Raw genomic sequence first — 11191 nt, forward strand, 5'->3', positions numbered from 1 at the left:
TAAATAATTTCTTCAGCAGTACACACATGCTCTGCAGGAATTGAAAATAATCTTTAAAAACATTTTTATGCTCTGGACAAAAACAATCGACTCGCTAACAAACATCTAGTAGTAAATTTGAAATGCCAACTTCTGTTTTTGCACATTTGAGTCAACAGATCTTTAACTGTAGAAATACTTTACATATGCTTAGGAACAGAACACAGTGCCTGCTACCCGCAAAGTTATGGCAAACCTTATTTTTACTCCTGGGATTGTATCAGCACTTGTTATAAGCAGCTACAATACAATTCCGTACTGGTTAAGTCCATTTCTATAATCACATACGCACATCAGATGCATTAAAATATAGCAACAGTTTAGAGCTCTGGTTTCTTTTACAGAAAACTTTAGTTAAATCTTGCCCACACTCTGGTATTTAGAATGAGACTTTCTTCTATACCAACATATGTTTGGCACAGAAAATGTGGAGCATCAGAGCGCCTGATTCTCAGCTTTTTTTTATCCCTTGGCTCTGCTGCGACTATAGAACTGTTGTGCCTGCTTTGCTAGCAATCGGTTAGGGATCCTGAGGGGTACGCCGGCTAAAAATTACCAATGGATTTCCATCCCCTAACACCCACACACACACACACCCGCAGAGAGAGAGAAAACAAGCAGATTGGGAGAGCAGCCAGGTGAATTCCCATCAGGCCAGCAGCACTTTCCACCACTCTTACGGTTGCTCAGTTCGCAAAAGTTAAAGGTATTAATGCTACTTTAACGTTTTCCATTATGTGAATTGCTACTTTGTTAATTTGTATTAATTCATTAATAACATCCAGTACTAAATTCACAAAGCTGATATACCTTCCTCTTCTTTCCATAATGGAACAGCATAGAGAACACCGCTATCGACGTAGAATGCTGAACAGAGTTTTGTAACATACACTGAAATTACTTTTCAAGCGTCCAGTGATCAGTATGCTACTCTATAAAAGGGACTGAACACTAGCAGAAAGTCTGTTTACTTTTGTATTACCCACACTGTAGAGCAAACAACAAATTCCATTGTCAGAAGCTATATTCATTTCAAGAGGACAGCTGAGATCTTTCTGCCCATGTTTTTCTGAATTGGTGCAGATTTAGTCACTTTCTTTGTGACCATACAAAATTGCAGTTACAGGTCATTCCAGCCTGCCCACTTGCAGTTCTGTTCTCTGTTGTACAAAGCAGGAAATAGAGCAGCTAGATGTGGTGGAACGACTCATGCTTACACATAATTCTCCAGAGCTGTTCTGGGTGTCTGGGTTCCCCAGAAATCCACTCCTTGAACATAACCTGGTCCTGATGTTGGAGCTGCATAGCAGGTATGTACTATTCCACATGGTGGTTTTTTTTTTCTATCTGTCTAATCCATTAATACTATTTTATTTGACCAAACTTCCTGAAATGACTACATATTTTTAGACATGTTCTTTTTTTCTTGAAGCTCATGCTACAGCAACACATTTACAGTCTGCTTGGGCTTGAGGCTAGTAAACTGTCATATAATCAAGTTTTCTTTCTTTGGTTTTATTAGATATATGCGCTCTGTACTGAGGGCTATGAAGTCGTGAAGCAGCCTTCTCAGGATGCACATTTTCACAGATCCAAAAGCATGGAATACTACTAGAGGAACCTGATGAATAATCAAGTAGATTAAGTGACCCTAATTGCTTACTTTGACACAACCAACATTAAACAGCTTTTAAAAGCCATTAGGAGCTATCCATAATCTTTTTATTATAACAACTGTCACAAGCTTCCAGTGAGATTTGATTTTTGTTAAACAAAACCCTACAACGTTAATTTGCAAAACCACTTCTCAGTAACATTCATATGTGATTTAACAAGATAAGCACTTCAAATACCAAAACCTGCAAACCGAACGAAGAAAGATTTCACATAGATATCCTCGCACCTGACAAGCACACATTTTTTTCCTATTTACTAGGTGAGAAGCCCCTTGTAAGCAGTAACAACTTCCTCCATCACACAGCCTCAAAACCGCTGCCATATACAACCACATTTTTAAGTAATCCCAATAACCATACTGGAGCTCTTTACATGCTTAAATTTAACGATGTGTGTAAAACTTAGTAGGACTCGTGCTGCGATTTAGTCATTTTCTCACAAATGCATTTTGGTCAAGGGGAAAATGTTAAAAAAACATCATGTAATTACTGCAAAATATTAAAAATAGCGGATGATTGGGATGGTGTGAAGCTCCCTAGTTACATGCCCAGCCAATTCCTGAAGTGACTTTAAAATTAGTAGGAGAAAATAAAGAGCTATACCTCAAAGTTATTTTTATAGGCTTTTTTTTCCTTTAAGGACGTCTTTCAGATATCTACGTAATAAAGACTGGAAAGAGTCATACTCTTAAAAATGCCAAAGACATCCAGATGAACGCGCTTTTTTTTTTTTTGAGAAGGAATGGGGAAGAGGGCGAAAACAGCTAACCTCGACCACTTGTTAGCGTACTATTGACCTCGGGGAGAAAGGAAATCAGTGCTGTACAAGTGAAAACCACCCAGCTGCTCGCTGGTCCTCTGGGACCAGCTGCTCGCTGGGTCACGGAGTTTTACCGGCGAACACGCTGCCGTGAGGAGCGGGACAGGCGACGGCCTCCCGGCCTGACAGGAAACCCGCGCTCCCCTCAGCCCGCCGCCGCCGCGCGCTTCCCGCCCTTCTACCCAGCGTGCCCCGCGTCCCCATCGGCTCATGGCGGCGGCGCCCTCCTCGCTGACTGAGCGCGGCCCAGCGCGGAGGGCTCTGCGGGGTGCCACCCGCCACACCGCCCCGGGATGCGGGCGGAGCGGAGATCCGCTTGCCGGTGACGCGTGTTTGTAAACACTGCGAGGCCGGGGGCGGGGCCGGGAGCGCGGCCCCGCCGCGGGGCGGAGACCCCGCGCTCCCGGCCCCGCCCCAGCATCTCCTGTGAGGAAAAACGGATCCGGGGAGAGCTGAGGAAGGCGCTTAGCTGAGTGTTCTGTCAGGATTATTTCAGTTAGTGCACCCTTCCCGCGTTCCTGTTGACGGCTGAGGTTAAAGCACGTTGTCTTGGGTTGTAAAAGCAGTTTTGTGAGGCGAGACCTTCACCCTCAAGCGGTTCTGGGAGGCGAGTAGTCGACTCGCCCCAAACTAGAACGGAGTACACTCGGTTAGTAACCAAAACGATAAAGCATACAGCCCTAACGCCTCAGCTTGTTCCAAGGAACAGCAGACGATGACAATTCAAATGCACGCCTTAAATTGAAAGCATCCCATCCACCCTCAGAGGATAATTATTCATAAAGCAGCTCTAAATCCCGACACCACAAAAGGATTTTTAAAAGCCGCAGCAGCATTACCCTATGTTAACTGGAAATGTGAAACCCCATTACTTTGCAATTCAGCCTTGCATGACATACGATCTTTGCCAAATAAATAGCTAATTAATCTTCACACTTCTATTTTATGTTTAAAATTTTAACACCTCAGAGAAAATTGGACCTGATGATTCAAAAGCATTTTTAATGTTTTGTTACCCACTTCTAAACAACGAAGTTCTACCACTATGAAGTCTGGAAGCATAATCAGAGAAACTGAACCTTATCAGCTGCAACACATACTGTATTTAATGTTGATCATTAGTTACTGCTATTAGTTATGACCCTATTTAAGTACAGTTCTGCTGTAAGATTTTTCTTCAAGTTAATTTGCCATTTTTTGCCATTGTATATTCATCCTCTCTCTTTGCTTGATCAGGAGATGGATAACAACTCTGTTTTAAGTCAACAGAAGTACCTGTTAAAACATAACCGAGACCACACTGACAACTTTTCCATTTTTGCTGTCAGAATAGGTCAGTCCTGCAACATTGCTGTGGCAAGCATCTCTGTGGCTTTTTAATTCTTTGAGAGCTCAGACTGTATAGAATATTTTCTATGCATACACCGCTGTACATATTTGAATAAAATGACGTAACCTTCCACGAAAACTAAGAAAGGCTGGCACTTCTCTTTTAGAGGAACAGCCCCACTAAAACACATTGAGTCTATTCACCACGATAGAAGAATTTTTACTCTTCCATAATACTGAGCTGAATTCTTTTTCAGTCTCCTTTTAGCACTCCCATGTCACATACCTTTATGATATGGTATCGTAAACAAATTAACCTTGCAAAAAAAAGAAGCGGATTAAGCTGCCGAGGTCCAGCTTATCTGGAAGAGATGTTTCAGGCATCTGAAGGAGGTAACTGCAGCGGTACCACCATCATACATGGCAGATGCAAGTTCTACAAAAACAGTAATAGAAGTTGTAGTTTGGTTGGCAGAAAAAAAAGCAAATGAGTGGGAGTGGAGTAAATGATAAAATGACTTCTGTTAATCAAAACCAGACAGGAATTACAGAAATGTGAATAAGCTCAATGAAACAGACAGCCAAAGGCTAATTAAAACCAATACCAAGTGTAAACTCATAAGCATCAATAAGAAAAATGTACTTTAAAATATTATTTTAATGACAGAGCATTCTAATTTAGATTTGTCATTTCAGGAGGAGAGAAATTAAGCTTTTATCAACATCAGTTTGGTTTTGGTTTGGTTATTGGTTTTTGGTTTGTTTTGTTTTTTTTTAATCCATGCCAGTCCCTCAGCCAACAGAAAGCCAAAAAGAACAGCGAAACACAGAGATGTATTTTTCTTTATGTCTGTCTTCTCTGAACTACTTCTTACTCTCTCCAAAAGGATAACTACAGAACTAAGCAAATTTCCGAGAAGAGTTACTGAGATGATGAGGTATGAAAACACTCTTACACAAAGGTGAAGAAATTACAATTGTTTTCAGTAGAGACAAATGTTACCAAAATAATACAACAAGGCAAAAGCATAGTCAGAACAACCTCATGTTCCATGAACAGATATTGTAAGATTCCTGCAAGACAGAAAATTGGCTGAATTCAAAGCACACAAAGAAAGATCCTATAAGGAATATGATGATAGCAGCAGTATTTTTCATATCCATATAAAGTATTTAGCATTATTATTTTTAATTGCATAGCCAAAGCCGAAACAACTGAAACCAGTAAATTTTCCATCCCTATTAGAAGTCCTACAATGCAAGGACCACCTCTTTTCTCCGTTTATACAAAACCTAGCAAGACTTGGTCTTGCCCACAGTTACATTTGTAACACTGACATAAGATAGAGCCGCTTGCGAATCTCTTTTTCCTGAATGCAGAAACAAGATACTAAAGTCCATAAGCCTCTGGTCTGATGCAACACATTTTCTTATGTTCCTAATAAATCTCAAAATATTCAAAATGGTTGTTGTATTTCATTGCTTCTTCTGTGAAACTTGCTTAAGTTTACACCTAATCTTCAAAACATAAATCAAAGCATTTAAAGATTTGATAGACGGGAGAGAGAAAGTCACACTATTAACTTCTTTTGGGGAGGGGAACATTTGAACAGTTTCTTCTTGGATGTGGCCGAATTAACTGATTATTTTCTCCCAAAGTGGATGATGAGAATAAAACTAAAAGACTACATGAATGATCTGAACAACAACAAAAAGCACTTTAAAATAATTTAGAAAAAATGCAAACAAATGCTGTGCTGGACTGATTGTTTGATTCCTGTGCAAATCATGAGGTGTTCAAGCAACCTCCAAAAGGGGGGGGGGGGGGGGGGGGGGAGGGAACTACAAACATTTCTGACATGCAGGAGTCTTTTCAAGATTCAGAGTCATCTTAACATGTCTGGCAATACATAAAGGACAGTACACGCTGGTCTGAGATCACTTTGGGGTGTTTTTTTGTTAAAAGAGTTGTCGAAGTATCAATACCACAATCCTTGGACACTGGGAACAAAAAACAAACATCAGTGAAAACCAATTTACATCTACTACAAATACAAAAGGATGGCAGAAGGATGTCACTCACTTCTAAATTTTCACCTGGGTCATACATAATAACCACTCCAAACGTCAGTCCCTCAGGGAAAAACAGAACAGAACATGAGGAAAATGGTTCCCTTCTGCAGATATTCAGGAATACCGACAAACAGTCAGTGAAATATCGAGATCAGGAGCAGAAAAATGAAGATGAGTCTCAGCAGTCAGAAAGACCAGTACAGGAGGTGTGTTAGAGAACAGCCAACCAGCAAGTCTGGGATCAGAAAGCCACTGATGCTCAGAGAGAGTAATTACTGACAGATGTCCAACAGACAGAGCCATAAATCTCTCCTCTGAGGACTCAAGTTCTTCAAAGCTCATCTCTGACGCTACCTCAATTTATTTTGCTAATTGAATTAGCCTGTGGTTAATTTGAGATGATACTCTTCCATTTGCATTTCATTCTCAGAAAAGGAATGATGCAACAGAGTATATTCAAATCAGCAAATAAACAACCCCCCTTGTGACTAGGATCTGAAGTTTCTTACCGGTGTTCTTGAGTGACATTTATGACACAGCATTTTGTGAGGCAGCCCTGCTGCCAACAGGAACTGCCTGTTTGGATCATGACAAAGCTGAAAGGAAAAGAATGTGAAACAATTCTCTTCTAATTTTTGCAGTTGCTTCAGTTAGCAACATACAATTCTTCATTGCTTGTTATTAAATAACTGTGTAAGATGCAAAGATGGGTCAAGGAAAAATGAACACGTTGCTCAGAAAAAAATAGATGAAAAAAGTTTTCTCAGCAGAAGTCGTGGAAAGCTAGCATGAACAGAAGCATTTATATACATGTAAGATATATACACACAATAATAAATAATATTATAAAAATAAATTTAAAGCTTTTCTGAGGATGGACTATAGCACTAGAGAAAAAACTGTAACGTGCATCAACTACATAGCATAGCATATACCGCAGCATCAGCTATGGAGCTTTTAGGTATTACCATAAGCTGTTTATGCAACCTGAAACTTGCTGAGTACAAAAGCTTTGCACTTTACTACTGAAAATACAAGATGCTAATATAGCAACCATAAAACCTAAATATGGTGAAAAAAAAAATCAAGCCATTTTCTAACAGGATCCTAAGATGCAAACAAAACTAAAAACTGTGAGCAGAAGTAGAGTTGAAGTATTAGTAGGCTGCAGCTAAAGTATATATATTTCCCTTTCTCCCAAGGGCACAAACTTAAAATTGAAATCAGTCAACTTTCACACATCACCATTAACTTTTCTAATTCAAAATATTTTTGCAAAACACTTCTCCCCATAAGAATATTAATTTTAGGACGTGTCTGTAAATAGAACTGCTACACAAAGCCTACACTGCAGACTGCTTTCATTTCCTTGTGGTTGCCCAGTGCTGGTAGATGACTTGAAAAGTTCAACTAATACAAAGCTGGCAACCCAATGGCTTAATTTGTGTGTTGGCAGGCTCCATGGAGCCAACTGAAATTTTCACTTTCTTCTAATCAGTTTCAAGGGACTATTTGTATTTTCTCCCATCGCATCCGTAATGGCACTTTTCATTCAAATTGCTTTTATTTTGCTTAATAAAGCTTTTTTGTTTTCCCCCTCCTCAGAAAACACTTAGTAAGAAGCTATTTGCAGGAATCTATCTGATTACTGATGTAAGCACAATTATGCAAACTGACCTGTGACAAGTAACTCAATGCATTTACTTTGTCCTATACTGGTACACAGCTCTCCAGTAATGATTTTATTTGCAAGTTTGGAGCCAGTGATGGTCTTCCTGTCTGATTGAACATGGGGCAGGTTTCTTTTGTGTTTTACTTCCTCTAGCTTTTAATAGAAATGTTGATCAATATAAAAGCATCTTTTTTAATTTCAAAGGGGGAAACTTTGGCCCACTCTCAGGTTGGACAAGCTTTGAAGACAGCATCATGAATTTAGTTTGTGTTAGTATGAGAATACCCTTAAGTACCGCATTTGGTAACATACTACCTCAGAGGCTTTAGAAGTCTCTTATTCTAATAGCCCCTGTACAACTAAAGCATGTTTCTGTAAGGTCACATGATTTATACTCCTCTATTTTGATTAAACAAAAAAGCAAACAAATACAGATAAGAACATGCTTCCTATAATGAACACTGGTAACAGTCTTCAATTACTTCTACAGATACCATTTTCCATTCACAGATTTTCAACTTTTTCTGAAAATTGGACATCTGTGATTCTGTTCATCTCTACACAAACGTAAAAATGTAAATGTAGCTGAAAATCTCACTCCATTAATTTTCTTCCTTTGTAAGAAAAGACTGAAAGGCTATGATTTCCAATATAAGAGTCACAGTAATTCCCGAGGCAAGGTTTTAGTACACAAGAGGGGAAGAAAAAATGTACCACAATACAGATGCATACAGTGTACTATTCATCACCCAGAAACTGTAATTGAATAAAACAAGATTAGAATGGAGGTATGCAGGAGAGGAGAAAGCATCACTGGACATCTAAAACAGGAAGACATTTGTATCTAGTAATCTTTTTTTTCCCCCTCCACTTCCCAATACAGAATTTTATATAGAAAACTTATCCTCTTTGAGAACTCATGGTTTCACTACAGCATTAAATGCATCAACACTGCATTGCATTCTGGAACTTACCTTTGCCATTTTACACAACAAAAAAGATCTGATATCAAAAAGTAATCAGAATTTGAACTAAGTGAATTTAAAACATCTACTAAGTATCCTCACAAACTTTTTCTTTTCTTCCTCATTCCAGTTTGGTTTGGGTTTTGTTTTTTTGGGGGGTTGGTTGGTTTTGGTGGGTTTTTTTGTTTGTTTGGTTGGTTTTTTAGGAAGGGATGAGGCAAAGTGGGAAAATGAAGAAAAAAAGTTCTTAAAAACAGCATTCTGGAAGCTCATAATCTTAAGTTAAACCCTTAATATTTTATTTCTAGTGCTCAATAGGTTTTTTATTTGTCACTGAAAGTAGGTATTGTTTGCCTAAAATCCCAGAATAATTTGACACAGTAGTTTAAGTAACTAGATCAGCTTTTTCCTCAATGCTTTTATGAATGACTACAAGGTTAGAAGGTATTTCACGTCACAGATAAATATTTAGCCACCAGTTCAATAGCAAGCTTTCCACAGTAGTGTCATTTCCTGAGCTCGCCACTAGTTCCCATCCTTACAGTACCTCTTGTTGTGCCAGCAGATATTTGTAGGACTACGTGACAAACCAGACTAAGAAAATGACAGGAATGAAGACAAATGACACCACCATTTTGAGGGTGTATTTTTGTAGCCAGATGGGTTCCCGTACCCAGTTTACTACATGGACCACAAAGTGCTGTGCGATCAGAGGGAGAGGCCATGGTGAGACCAGAATAAACGCCCGGGAAGAGAAGGGAAGCATAGCAGCTGCGCAAGCAGGGCTGCTGAAATGCGAGCCCTGGCCTCCCCTTACAAACGCACACCAGACTCCCCTCTATTCCCGTTACCCTGAATAGACAACCTTGCTATAAGCATACAGTCTTGGTATGAAAAGCTTACAAGAACACTATGTGCAATTCACTAGAGCATTTTTAGACTTTGATTAGGGATCATCTTCTGGCTATGGCTTTTGGAAGCTATCTTAAAAATTATTCCTGTATGTATATTTGCACCAAACTCATCAATCTTGAAATAAAGTTATGCAAATCTTTATCTTATAACCAGACTTTAAAAAAATGCTGAGTTAGGACTACTTTAGATATAGGTAGACAACAGCTACATGAATTACAGGAACACTTATGTTTTCTACACATACATAAAAGCACACCTGCTGCTACCTCCACAGCTGTTGTAATGTCTATCAAAGTTCACAACCAAAGTGCAATCTGTTGAGATAGTTGTGCTCAAATCTTTTCCAAGCTCATAGATGTAAGACCACACTAACATATTGAATCAAAAGTTTCAGGATGTTAAAAGATAAGAAACATTTTCATCTATGAGAATCACCTACTGCAACCTGTACTTTCAGCTGCCTTTTTGGAAAAGAAAAGGAAAGGAAAGACAAGTCATTGGGATATATTCATTATGTTGCACTCTATTATCCACAAGCAGTTTTATCTAATTTGCAATTAAAAACAGCACAAGAAGTATCAGAGCTACTCTGTACAGATTCAGTTTAAGTCATCCCAGATCAACAGCTGAACCACAAGATAAACACTACTGTACTATACTCAAAGCCAGGTTGAGTTTATCATATGATAGATTTTTTAAACTACAATAAAATCCTACAATACGATTTTATTTTTTGCTACTGAAGATAGTGCCTCCTGTCTTAGTATTACAGAATGTTTCCATTTGAAAAATAGGTCACTTCAAGAACTGTTTTGAAACGATTGTTTAAAAAAAGCTTACAAACACAGATAAAATTCTTCAGCTGGAATGTCTTCTAACGTCTGCAACAAGGTTGACCATCCAAGAATAAGCATATAGGATAGCAAAGAAATTTGTGAAAAGAACCATGAATAGTAAGAAAAACTGATTTTAAAGTACCGGAAGCTTTTCCAGTGGTTTAAACACCGTTCAACCTTTGTTCTCTCCTTTGCTCTTCCCTCCTCTATTTTGCCCTGGAACAACACAAAAGACTTTGGGGGGTGCAGACATCTGTCAAGAATAACTGACTTGCAGGTGATCCTGGTTGCTCAAACACATAGGGATTAGTTGGCCATTTATGACACAAAGATAAGTTTTAATAACGATGCACATGTTAAGTTGGGTCTGTCAAAAGGCATTCTAACAAAACTGTAGCCATTATATATAACAGAAGAGCTTCTCCACTCTGGTTTAGTTCCAGGCCCTAAACTTAGCCCATCACTTAAGCTGGCGAGGTTCCTCCCATTTGAAGATTTCATGGATATCCCAAGGATGTTCTACTACTGAGAGTGAAGATAAAGAACAGGAAAACACACTAACTTCAAAAAAGTAGAATAGCCTATCTTGAAAAACCATTACTTCTTCAGTTAGCTTTAAAATATCTAAAAAACATTTTTCTGGCAAAACATACATATATGCAGTTTTTCACTTAATCTGTTAAGAGCCAAAGAACCAGTATAAGTAAATTAAGTAGCATCGTATCTCCATACGAGATACCTTGATTTTTCAATGTCTCTACCTACTGCATATTCAGAGCATATTCACCAAAGTTTTTTTGCTGATTACGAACACCATATATAATAGTAATCATATAAGAAATAATACTTAACACAGTGTCCATGGT

This window comes from Mycteria americana, chromosome 16, assembly GCF_035582795.1.
Source record: "Mycteria americana isolate JAX WOST 10 ecotype Jacksonville Zoo and Gardens chromosome 16, USCA_MyAme_1.0, whole genome shotgun sequence".
Classification (NCBI taxonomy): Eukaryota; Metazoa; Chordata; class Aves; order Ciconiiformes; family Ciconiidae; genus Mycteria; species Mycteria americana.